The sequence below is a fragment of the Oncorhynchus tshawytscha genome, linkage group LG20, assembly GCF_018296145.1.
Source record: "Oncorhynchus tshawytscha isolate Ot180627B linkage group LG20, Otsh_v2.0, whole genome shotgun sequence".
Taxonomy (NCBI): Eukaryota; Metazoa; Chordata; class Actinopteri; order Salmoniformes; family Salmonidae; genus Oncorhynchus; species Oncorhynchus tshawytscha.
In genome coordinates, this window is record NC_056448.1 from 35,225,176 (window position 1) to 35,238,152 (window position 12,977).

General features: G+C 42.7%; 1 protein-coding gene and 1 pseudogene across 1 annotated transcript in view; one reads left to right on the top strand and one right to left on the bottom strand.

Moving 5' to 3' along the window:
• Positions 1–8,904, bottom strand: part of pargl (poly (ADP-ribose) glycohydrolase, like) — a 35,080-nt gene extending 26,176 nt beyond the window's left edge. Inside the window, exons 1-2 of the mRNA XM_024381768.2 lie at positions 8,867–8,904; positions 5,690–5,793 (exon numbers count right to left, since the gene is read on the bottom strand). The gene's annotated coding sequence lies outside the window, so the exon portion shown is untranslated. The remainder of the gene's footprint in view (positions 1–5,689; positions 5,794–8,866) is intronic.
• LOC112220118 overlaps positions 8,905–12,977 on the top strand; it is a 45,146-nt pseudogene continuing 41,073 nt past the window's right edge.

Below are 12,977 nucleotides of genomic sequence, written 5' to 3' on the forward strand. Positions count from 1 at the left end.
AAGTTGCCATCACACAAAGATTATTGACACCCCCTATTCTGAACGTTCCTTTCGTCACATAGGCCAAGATGTTAAGACTTCTAAACTACTGTAGGCTACGAAAGGTGTTTGCTACACAGCAGAACATTGTAGCCACTTCAGAGGGCAGAATGATAGGGACTCAATCCCAGGTCTCTTCTCAGTCACTGACAGAGCTAAGAGTTTCTTCATCAGGTTGTGCTCATAACGCACCATGGCCATTAGAAGAGTGTATGCCTATAGTCTGAAGTTGTATGTATGTATGTGTGTGTGTTTGCGCACAGTGACGGCCTGTTATATGTGCCCAACTTTGCCTCTAAAGGGCCGAAGTCCGTGAATCGTAGCACTCGCTTTCCTGTCTGCTCTGGTATGTGTGTGTGTGTTGGTTCTTTATTTATTTTTCCCCACAAATTATATCCTGTCTCATCCAACGGCCTCGGGACAAGAAGATCGAGTCATGCGTCCTCTGAAACATAACAAACAGCGCTTCTTAACACCTGCCCGCTTAACCCGGAAGCCAATGTGTCAAGAGTAAAAGGGCCGATCAGACCATACACAACCAATTATCACTTTGGATGAGTATAGGGTCTCGCCCTGTGCACTGTAGTAGCCTAGTGGCGTCCACTAGAACCATGTATTTGACAATCACCCAGTTTTCCTAACAGCACCAATATTTTTACTTTCCCTTTTCAAACGACACAAGGTCAATTACAACATTGAAAATGTTTAACTCCGTTTCTATTTTTCAAAGTGAACAATCCTATTTGATAATTGGATTGATAAACGTTACACGCACCGGGGATACATTGTGTAGGTGGGCTACTCACTTAAATGATGCCCGAATCCGCAGCTAATTTCTGAAGAGCAAAATTATGTGCTTTTCCATCTAGAACTCTTCGCGAAGTTCCAGCAATCCTGAAAATGAAAGTGAAACGTAGACTATGCAAATTTTCAAGCACGTCAACTGTGCATATGACGTACGCCATACGTGCGTGTTTTTATGAAGCGAAGTCAACGTTGTTCTTAGGGCAGAAATAATCTGATTGGTTTAGGGAAGAACAAATCCGATTGGTTTCTAAAAAGTCAATGGTCAGAGTTTAACAGTTGCACAACTTTTGGAAACATGGAATAGGTTTGAACTCAGAATAGCTACAGAATTAGCTACTCATATTGAATTAGTGAATGGAGCTAGCTAGCAAATATACAAGAAAGTCAGCTAACATTTGTTTTATTGAAATGTTATGTTGAATAAGCTACACAAACGAGGACAGCAATGTAAATTGCTAAGCTAAACAGAGCTAGTTGATTTGCAGATCTCTTACTAAATGTTGAGTCATAGAATAAAGCTAGCTAGCTAGGTCTCAAATATACCATTAAGTAATCGCCCACTTCATCAGTATTTTGTGGGATAAGCTAAATAAACAAAAAAAATTGAATGAACTAGCCCTGGGTTCCCGAAATGTAAAATGCTAAACTAAACTGGACTAGCTGGTTAAGTAGATAATGTTGAATCATAAAAAAGAGCTAGACAATTTTTCTGGTTTATATCACTTATTCAACGAACAGATTTACTGGCAGATTTGTCACCTAACTTGCTAGCGATTTCTATTTCATAATTCAATAAAAGGAAATGGCTCTCTGCTCAGCTAAACTACATTTAGCGTAGCATTTTATGTTTCTCCCCCCAGTGAAGCATAACAGTCCATTGAAATGTTTAAGTTTATTCAACTAAATATGCTGATAAATTAAGTGGAAGCAGATTAACTGATATTTGCGACCTAGCTAGCTAGCTCTATTCTATGACTCAACATTAGTAATTATCATATTATCGGTATATTCAACAGCGTTATCTTGTGATCAAGCCATCAATGTTTTGTCATTATTGGTGTTTGACATTTCAATGAAAATACTACTACTATCAGCTTTTTGATAAGCGGTTTAGCATGTCCTGTATTATCGGTAATGGGCTCCCAAGTGGCGCAGCTGTCTAAGGCACTGCATCTCAGTGCAAGAGGTCCCTGCATCTACAGTCCCTGTTTGGTTTCAAACTGTTTCAGTCCGTGATTGGGAGTTCCATAGGGTGGCGCACAATTGGGCCGGGATAAGCCGTCATTGTAAATAAGAATTTGTTTGTAATTGACTTGCCTAGTTAAATAAAGGTTACATTTAAGAAAGTAAAAACATGCTCCCCAGTTATTCGCCATCTTACTATTTTGTTCAATTACAAGATATATGTTTAATTTTGTTAAAAAAGAGACACCAGCCTCGTATCCGAAGTGTTTACTAGATAGTTGACTAGTTGGCTAGCCTTCCAGTAAAAACATAATACTTGAACGTCAACTTTTCATTGCGTAGCCCGGTATACCCTCCTGTACTCTTAAAAATCATTCATCACTAAATCATCTTCTTCAGTGTTGTAACCAAATACTGTCTCATTATTTGTTTTACAGATTCATCTTTTGTTTTGAGAAAGTAGATAACAGTTTAATACTCACATATGAGTTTGAATAATTTAGGTAAAAAGTTGGATATTAAATGATATGTATGCATGTATGTGTGTATATATATATATAACTTTTTTGAAAACTCTCAAAACATAACTTAATTTACATAAACTGCAATGAAAATCGGTGGTCAGCTAGCTAGAAAGGTGTCTTTAGTTGCAAAACGTACCGTTATTTTCCAGGCCATTTAAATGTTGAGCTCAAAGTGATTTAATCCTCCAACCGCTAGAGAGTGTCCGATGTTGGGGGAAAATTAGCTAGCTATCTGTCCATCCCCATTTTCTTAAATTCATATAGTTGATTAAATTTCAATTAAGAAAATGTTAGCTGACTTGTAGATTTGACACCTAGCTACCTAGCTAGCTTTATTTATTCATTTGAGGTTGCTAAATGCATAGCTAGCTAGCTTGAAACCAATCAGATAATTTCTGCCTTTAGAACAAAGTTGACTACACTCAATAGACTTAACTTGCTAGTTATTTTATTCGCACATTTGATCATTTGTCATTGCATATCCAGCACGAAATAAAGCAGGTATCTGTGCAAATTCGCTGTGGAAGAGTAACTGTCAAGACCACCCTTGAACACAAGGTGGCGGTGATAGACAGTGTAATCCAGGGGCTCTGGTGTCGTCAATTTTGTGTCTCCTCATTCTCCACTAATTCCCTAATCTGATCTGGAAACACAGAATAAGAGGCAAAGATAGGATGGACTATTAAAACACACCATCGGTCTGTTATCAATATGTTTCTGGACAGATGGGGGGGTTGGAGTTGTTTGTGTGTTCGTGCATGACATGCCTGTGGACCTGAATGTGTACATGCCTGTGTGTGTCAGTGGAGGCTGCTGAGGGGAGGACAGCTCATAATAATGTCTGGAATGAAGTCAATGGAGTGGTATCAACCACATGGAAACCACATCTTTGATTTGTTTGATACCATTCCATTGACTCCATTCCAGCCATTATTATGAGCTGTCCTCCCCTCAGCAGCCTCCACTGTTGTGAATATGTGTGTGTGTGTGTGTGTGTGTGTGTGTGTGTGTGTGTGTGTGTGTGTGTGTGTGTGTGTGTGTGTGTGTGTGTGTGTGTGTGTGTGTGTAGTCAGGGCACACAGACACAGGTATGTGGGGCTGTGAGGATTATGGAATTTTGGGTAACAGTTAATTGTCATGCAAATAGACTTGGTTATTGTCAAAATTGTTTTAAAATGTTTTGAGCTAGTAATGCATCATAATGCATTTTTGAAAATTAGCAATGACATACCTAATGAATAGAGCACAGCTTTGGGAACACCCCTGTCTCAAAAATGAATGGTTCTGAGGCGTCACTACAGACCTGGGTTCGATCCCGGCCTGTGTCACAACCGGCCGCGACCTGGAGTACCATAGGATGGTGTACAATTGCCCCGGCGTCATCCGAGTTAGAGGATTGGCTGGGGGGGCTTTACTTGGCTCATTACGCTCTAGTGACTCCTTGTGGCGGGCCGTGCGACTGCAGGCTGACTTCGATAGTTAGATAAACAATGTTTCCTCCTACACATTGGTGCAGCTGGCTTCCAGGTTAAGAGGGCGGTTGTTAAAAAGCGCGGTTTGACGCATGACTCGACCTTCGCTTCTCCCGAGCCTGTTGGGGAGTTGCAGCGATGAGACAAGATTGTAATGGGATCTCATTTGGATATCAAGAAATTGGGAGAAAAAGGGGGTAAAATACACACAAAAAAAATGGTTCTGACCATTTGAACTTTTGGAAATTAAGCTTCTCCTCCCATTCGTGCTGTTCTACTCGTCAAATGACTACCAACTTTACCCATTTCCTGTAAACATTTAAAACTGCTATAGGGTAAAACTATATCTACTTGAATACAAAGTTGTATCCCACCTACTCCTAAAATGAATATTAAGATGATTATCTTTTTTTTTTCACGATTTTTGTCTTTAATTGTTGGATACACGACGATACGATAACTGTGCCAGTCCCAGTCACTAGGCTGTGTGAGTGTAAGGGGTAGAGAGGCAGATGGCAACTGTATCAGTTTGCCTTAGGCATGTGGTCTGCAAATATGAGAGGGAAAACCAGGGACTACACATTGCTAGAGATTGTATGAGCAGTATGTGTCATTACATGGATGAGTTGTGTGTGTGTGTGTGTGTGTGTGTGTGTGTGTGTGTGTGTGTGTGTGTGTGTGTGTGTAGGACTACTGTATTTGGCTGAGCGAGGGTGGAGACCCTTGTTCACTCTTCCTGCCTGTGTGTGTGTTATTGTGGGTCAGCCATTTCTGTGGAATGTTCCGCCCCTGGCCAGAGAGAAGTCACCACAATGGAATGCACTGAGAAAACAGAAAAACAAAACACTGACCAAGAAAGGCCAGAAAATGAAGAAAGGCTACCTTGCATGTGTGGGTAAGCACACACACCTGTGTCTGTGTGTGTGTCTAGCGTCTCTAAAATAATGTAAAATAGTGTAAGAGACAGAAGGTCAGCACAGGAGAGGGAGAAATAGAAAGAGAGAGAGAGAGAAAGAAAGGAAAAAGCTTCCATTCCCTTTGTCTCCATCATCAGCTGCAGCAATAGCAGTGCAGAAACAGACATAATCACATGCAGACACTTCACACACTCTCTCTCCCCCTCCCTCTTTCTTTTACTCTCTTTCTCTCCTTCTTGTCTCTCTCTTTCCCTTCTCTCTCCTCCCTCTCTTATTTCTCTCCCTCCCTCTCTTCTGAGAGATTAGCTGGAGGTCATATTGCTGCAATAGTGATCCTCCTGTCTCAACCACACACACACACACACACACACACACAAATATCAGATCAATACTGAAGCACCATTTGACCCTGTGCCCTGTAAGCGTGTGTGTGTGTGTACGTGCTTGAGTGTGTGTGCGTTCACTCTGTGTGCTAGTATGTGGAGTGGGAGTCAGGAAGAGTCGGTTGTTAAATGACTGCAGTGATTTGGAATGGTGGGGAGTTGGTGAGTGTGTGTGTGTTCGCGCTGCGGCAGGTCGTGGGGGAGGGGGCATAGGACGGGGGTGGAGAGGAAGGAATTAAGGGAGGAGGAGGAGGGTGAAGAGGAGGCGGTGGGGGGAAGAGGGAAGAGGAGGAGTAGGAGGGAGAGGAGGAGGGGACACTGGGTAGAGGAGAGAAAGATGAAGAACAGGAGAGGATCTCTACCTGTTTCCAGGGCAACGGAAAACTGCAGGTCGGAGTGTTTTCTCCACGCTACGCTGCCCTCTAGCAGAATACTGCAGACACCTCTGCACACACACTGCAGACACCTATAAACACACACACACACACAACTCAGACTTACCTCAGTGCATACTGAGCAATGTGTCCTTGCTTCTGAATCTCTGCTAGTGATGGGCTATGAACAGCTCTGTACCTAACACTGAATAACTGTGTTTTACATCAGGTCAGGACTTAATGTACAAGGTGAGTGTGTGTGTGTGTGTGTGTGTATTTGTGTCTGCCCCCTCACACTCACACACATGCACACATAAACCAGCTGTAGTTTTATGACCACTTCATGTATATTCATCATCTATAAGGTGTCTATAAACAGAGTAGTAACTGTGTATTCAGTCTTGTGTGACTGTCTGATCAGACACTATGGTCTGCCAACACTGGCTTTGTCGTCCCACACAAACACACACACACACACGTTCCCTTGTGTATTGCTCTGACCTGACATCAGGAGAGGGCAGCTCTGTTCAGCCGTAGTCAACAACACTCTTCATCTATTGTTCTCCTCACCACCCTCTCCCTCCAGCTCTGCCTCTACACCCACCTCTCTGTCGTTCCCCACTGCAGCCCCCTCTCTCCCCCTCGATTTACCCCTCCTTCCCCCTCTTTTCATCCCACCCCCTCCCTCTCCACCCCCTCTGTCCTTTGATTTCTCCCTCCCATCCCCTCTTCACTCCCCTCTTTCCCTGTCAACCTCCTTTCTCCCTCTGCACCCCCTCTTTCCCTCTACACCCTCTATCTTCCACCCTACAACCTCTCTCCCACTGCACCCCTCTCTTCCCCCTCTCCCATCTGGCTAATTCACATGATACAGTATGTGATTGCCCTAGGGTGGAACATACCAACCGCACTAGATCAAGGGAAGGCACAGAAAGGAAGGAAAGCTTTTTAGTTTCCATCTTGACACACACTTTAGAACCTGTCTTCTCTACTACAGCAGTGTTCCTTAAACCAAACCTCAGGAACTCCCAGTTGTTTCACATACCTGTTACATTTCACCACTAGCACGACTGATTCAGCTAATTAAGGGCTTGCTGATTAGCTCATTCACGCTAGTAAAACCAAATGCATGCTTTTCAACCGTTCGCTCCCCGCACCTGCCCCGCCCGACTAGCATCACTACTCTGGACGGTTCTGACTTAAAATATGTGGACAACTACACATACCTAGGTGTCTGGCTAGACTGTAAACTCTCCTTCCAGACTCATATTAAACATCTCCAATCCAAAATTAAATCTAGAATTGGCTTCCTATTTCGCAACAAAGCCTCCTTCACTCGCGCCACCAAACATACCCTTGTAAAACTGACTATCCTACTGATCCTCAACTTCGGCGATGTCATTTACAAAATAGCTTCCAATACTCTACTCAGTAAACTGGATGCAGTCTATCACAGTGCCATCCGTTTTGTCACCAAAGCCCCTTATACCACCTACCACTGCGACCTGTATGCCTAGTCAGCTGGCCCTCGCTACATATTCGTCGCCAGACCCACTGGCTCCAGGTCATCTATAAGTCTATGCTAGGTAAAACTCCGCCTTATCTAAGCTCACTGGTCACAATAACAACACCCACCCGTAGCACGCGCTCCAGCAGGTATATCTCACTGGTCGTCCCCAAAGCCAACACCTCCTTTGGCCGCCTTTCCTTCCAGTTCTCTGCTGCCAATGACTGGAACGAATTGCAAAAATTGCTGAAGCTGGAGACTTATATTTCACTCACTAACTTTAAACATCAGCTATCTGAGCAGCCAACCGATCGCTGCAGCTGTACATAGTCCATCTGTAAATATCCCATCCAATCTACCTACCTCACCCCCATATTGTTTTTATTTACTTTTTTGCTCTTTTGCACACCAGTATTTCTACTTGCACAGCATCATCTGCACATCTATCACTCCAGTGTTCATTTGCTAAACTGTAATTACTTTGCTACTATGGCATATTTATTGCCTTACCTCCTCATGCCATTTGCACACACTGTATATATACTTTCTTTTTTTTCTATTATGTTATTGACTGTATGCTTCTTTATTCCATGTGTAACTCTGTGTTGTTGTTTGTGTCGCACTGCTTTGCTTTATCTTGGCCAGGTCACAGTAGCAACTAGCTTACCTGGTTAAATAAAGGTTAAATAAATATATATATATATATATATATATATATATATATATATATATATATATATATATATATATATATATATATATATAATAAAATTGAATCAGGTGTGCTAGTTATGGAATTAGACAGTTATGGGTTGGGGTCCCAGAGGAAAGGTTTGAGAAGCACTGATCTACACAAGAGACCCCCTACCAGTGCTATATCACACACAGACACTGGTGTAACCCAACCCATCTCCCCCTTCTCAGTCTGCAGGGATACGATCTGTTACCCTCAGCCTGGGTCACGTTTAGTAGGTACAAAATGTTTTGAAACACAAAGTAAAACTGAATGTGTTCAATAACAGCACATATTTCGGTTTTCGGTTTCAAGACATTGTGCTTGTGACATACTAAACACAACTCCGGTTAAGTGTTTTTAAGGTTGAGTATTAGCTGCTAGACACCTCAGATACTTCCCTTAACCCCTATACCCATGTAAGGGGCATTCCCAGATACCTGAGAACAGGCAGAGCCATGGGGACACCTGAGAGGGATAAAAGTGACAGACATTAGTGCGCTCTCTCTCTAAACCCGGTCCATCTCGCTCACCCCTCCCCCTCTTGCTGCTGTAGAAAGGGACAGGTGTGTGACTTTGTCCTTCCATTACCCCTCTCTTCCTCTAATTAATTGACACACCAATGTATCAAACAGAAAATTACTATCCTGCCACTGATGCTTTGTGTCAAGGAGAACTGCTGATTTTAACGATGACAACAAATGAAGGCCATAGTTTCATTTGCTTCCAATAAAAATGTAATGCATAGAATAGACATGCATCACTTACCCTGTGGAAATCTATATTTGTAGGCCTATATTCTATAGATGTCTACCTGCAACTCTAAATCATTTCCTCTGAATAAACAGGCTACCATTCTGAAACAGACCTAATATACAATATACAAAATGTAATCGTCAATGGGAATCTGATTAACGATCGTTACCGAACCGACGTCACCGTGGAGGCAGGGGTGACATCTCTCTCGATGACTCCTTCTGTAATGATCAGCTACTCTGGTCTAGGGGCGAGGAGAAAAGTCAGTCGCTAGCCTTGTGTAGGGTGTGTGAGGGACATGAAAAATGCCTTTCTCCCGTCGGAGACAACAGCCCCGTGATCTCATGAATATATTCTAGCTGGCGGGCCATTGTGCAATAGTCAGGGAGGTATGCAATCCAGTTTCATAGGCAAAAACGGCTGCTCGGAGCAAGGACCAACTACTACACAGCGATTCTTCTCACTTTTGTGCATGCTTACATTCCGAGTAGTGACGACGCCGGACAAGCAGTGATACGGATCTTTTGAGGCACATTCGACGAGGCTGCCAGCTACAGTTTTAAAGGGGAAACGATTCGCCACATCCAGACATGGGAGCGAACGTTACAACTTGAAGACAGACAAGACACACTGTTGCGGATATAAGGAAAAATAGCGAACATAGCCTACTTTTATTGTCACCGACCAATACTTCTTGGAACTATCTACCAGCTGAATAATACAGAATCAAATAAAGAATTCCAACCACGGGTAGTTGGAGTCAAAGGTAAGCCCCAGCAAAACACCAGATGGCTAGGCTAGCGTTGTCGAATAGCCTACTGTAGCCACTAACGTTAAGCTATTTGCAAATATTACCCAGACTAAATATGCAGTCACTAGCCTGTGCTGTATAACGTTTGGACAGCGTCTGCATCTCGGTTTGTCTGACAAGCGCTCCGGAACACGTTGTTTAATTGCTGCAAACAATAGTTTGGTCATGCCTTGTTGGCTACCGTTCTGTATGTAGCCTACAGGGCAATAGCTAATTTAGCTACAAAGTAGTTAGCATAATTACGTGGTTGAGTCCCCTTCTCGAATGGGGAAACGTGGACATAACTGACAGTAAAATAGTCTGGTTGTAAACAAACGGGGTCGCAAGTCGCAACACCTCTGAGCAGTTTCTGATATTACAAGGTTAGATGAAACAAAATGTCTCCCATTGTTATTTCAAGTGCGAGCAGCATGCGTAGCATGGTAGCTACGATGTAGCACGGACTGCCTTGGAATTCTCTGACATCTATCTGTAAGCGATGCACGATTTCAGTGGAAACGTGTCCGTGCATTGCTTACATTGTATCCGCGCAAAGCATAACGTTTCAACAACACTATGGTTGATGTTTTGTGTGTGTGAGATAATTGGGTTGAATGTGTGTATTTTTTATTAGGCTACAACAAATGTATACTGACAGATTATCTTGCGATCTGTCGATCGCCTCACGATGAGATCTGAGCTGGTGCTAAATAGATTAGCGCCAAAAAGCTACATCCCTTGTAGGCAATTTAGCTCCTTAAACACCATAGTCTTTGTGTGAGTTTCCATCAGACTAGACGCTGTGTTACGAATTGCTAAAACACAAACTTAACCTAGCTCAAGGCAGTCAAATAATATGATCACCCCTGTGTATCACCTCAGCCACCACATACCTGTGTATTCATGAGGACTTTCTATATGTAAATGGTTAGTTCGCACACTTATACCCAGACCTACATGTACAACGATACACAAATAACACATCTGAAGGACCGGTCAGCAACATCCCAAGGACCAGTGCTGGTCCAGAGACTGGGGGTTGAGGGACTCTGCTCCAGGTATTTAGGGGTCCAGCTGTAGCCAGGTGAGGCAGCTGGGTGTCAGAGGTTAAAGGTGAGGCTAGGTGACAATACATGGCATTGGGTGTCTATCGGCTGGCCAGATGTCCCCTGTATGCTAGATGGAGTCAAACCCAGAGGTGGGTGAGATTGGGAGTAGGCCTATTCCACATACACACGTTCTACACAGGCCTGTGAGGAATATCAGATCTTTACAATGCCTGGAGAATAGAGGTAGACCGAGTGATTTTTCATCATCGATACTGATTATTGGAGAACCAAAAAAGGCCGAAACCGATTCGAAGACGATTTTAACATTTATTTCTATGTAATAATGACAATTACAACAATACTACTGAATGAACACTTATTTTAACTTAATATAATAAATCAAAATCAATTTAGCCTCAAATAAATAATGAAACATGTTCAATTTGGTTTAAATAATGCAAAAGCAAAGTATTGGAGAAGTAAAAGTGCAATATGTGCCATGTAAGAAAGCTAATGTTTAAGTTCCTTGCTCAGAACATGAGAACATATGAAAGCTGGTGGTTTATTTGAACTTGACTCTTCAATATTCCCAGGTAAGAAGTTTTAGGTTGTAGTTATTATAGGACTATTTCTCTCTATACCATTTGTATTTCATATACCTTTGACTGTTGGATGTTCTTATAGGCACTTTAGTATTGCCAGTGTAACAGTATAGCTTCCGTCCCTCTCGCCCCTATCTGGGCTCGAACCAGGAACACATCGACAACAGCCACCCTCGAAGCATCGTTACCCATCGCTCCACAAAAGCCGCAGCCCTTGCAGGGCAAGGGAAACAACTACTTCAAGTCTCAGAGCGAGTGACGTTTGAAACGCTATTAGCGTGCACCCCGCTAACTAGCTAGCCGTTTCACATCGGTTACACCAGCCTAATCTCGGGAGTTGATAGGCTTGATGTCATAAACAGCTTAATGCTTGAAGCACAGCGGAGAGCTGCTGGCAAACGCACGAAAGTGCTGTTTGAATGAATGTTTACGAGCCTGCTGCTGCCTACCACCGCTCAGTCAGACTGCTCTATCAAATATCAATTCCTAGATTTAACTATACCATAATAATACACAGAAATCAGAGCCGTATGTCATTAATTAATATGGTCAAATCCGGAAACTATCATTTTGAAAACAAAACGTTTATTCTTTCAGTGAAATACGGAACTGTTCCGTATTTTATCAAACGGGTGGCAACCCTAAGTCTAAATATTCCTGTTACATTGTACAACCTTCAATGTTATGTCATAATTACGTAAAATTCTGGCAAATTAGTTCGCAACGAGCCAGACGGCCCAAACTGCTGCATTATACCCTGACTTTGTGCAATGAACGCAAGAGAAGTGACACAATTTCCCTTCGTTGAAAGAAATTCATGTTAGCAGGCAATATTAACTAAATATGCAGGTTTAAAAATATATACTTGTGTATTGATTTTAAGAAAGGCGTTGATGTTTATGGTTAGGTACACATTGGTGCAACGAAAGTGCTTTTTTTGCGAATGCGCTTGTTAAATAACCGTTTGGCAAAGTAGGCTATGATTCAATGATAAATTAACAAGCACAGCATCGATTATATGCAACGCAGGACAAGCTAGATTAGCTAGTAATATCATCAACCATGTGTAGTTAACTAGTGATTATGTTAAGATTGATTGTTTTGTATAAGATACGTTTAATGCTAGCTAGCACCTTACCTTGGCTCCTTGCTGCACTCCCATAACATGTAGTCATAACAAGTAGTTAATATATTTAACCTTTTTATTTAACTATGCAAATTCTTATTTACAATGACGGCCTACCCCGGCCAAACCCTCTCCTAACCCGGATGATGCTGGGCCAATTGTGCGCCGCCATATGGGACTCCCGATCACTGCCGGTTGTGATCCAGCCTGGGCTCAAACCAGTGCCTTAGACCTCTGTGCCACTCAGGAGCTGAATTTATGTATCTGAAATGCACCCACTGTATGTGTCTGGCTCTCACTTACAGACGGGCAGGCAGACAAACCGCATGAATGACCTGAGGGTTCTGCTGCTTCTCAACAGAACAGATGCTGTCACCTGAAATTCTGTCTCACTGCTGTTAGAGACACACACACACACACCGCACACAGTAGCAGTGTGTGGGTAAAATCACTCCGGATGCCAAGCAGGCTGTAAAATAGCTTTTTTTTTACCGATGTTGGGAGGGGGGGGGTGTTTTGCTGCACTAGGACAACCCACAGTTGAGCTCAGCTCAATGCCGATTGGCTATTTTTTAATTTTTTATCTAGGGAAGCCAAATGCCTGCTGGCATCAATCAATCAAATACAGTGGCGGTCACATGTTATACTCTTTTGGTCCAGACCGCATCAGATACATGGGCTACACATACTGAGACAGAGGGGTGCTGTTTCCC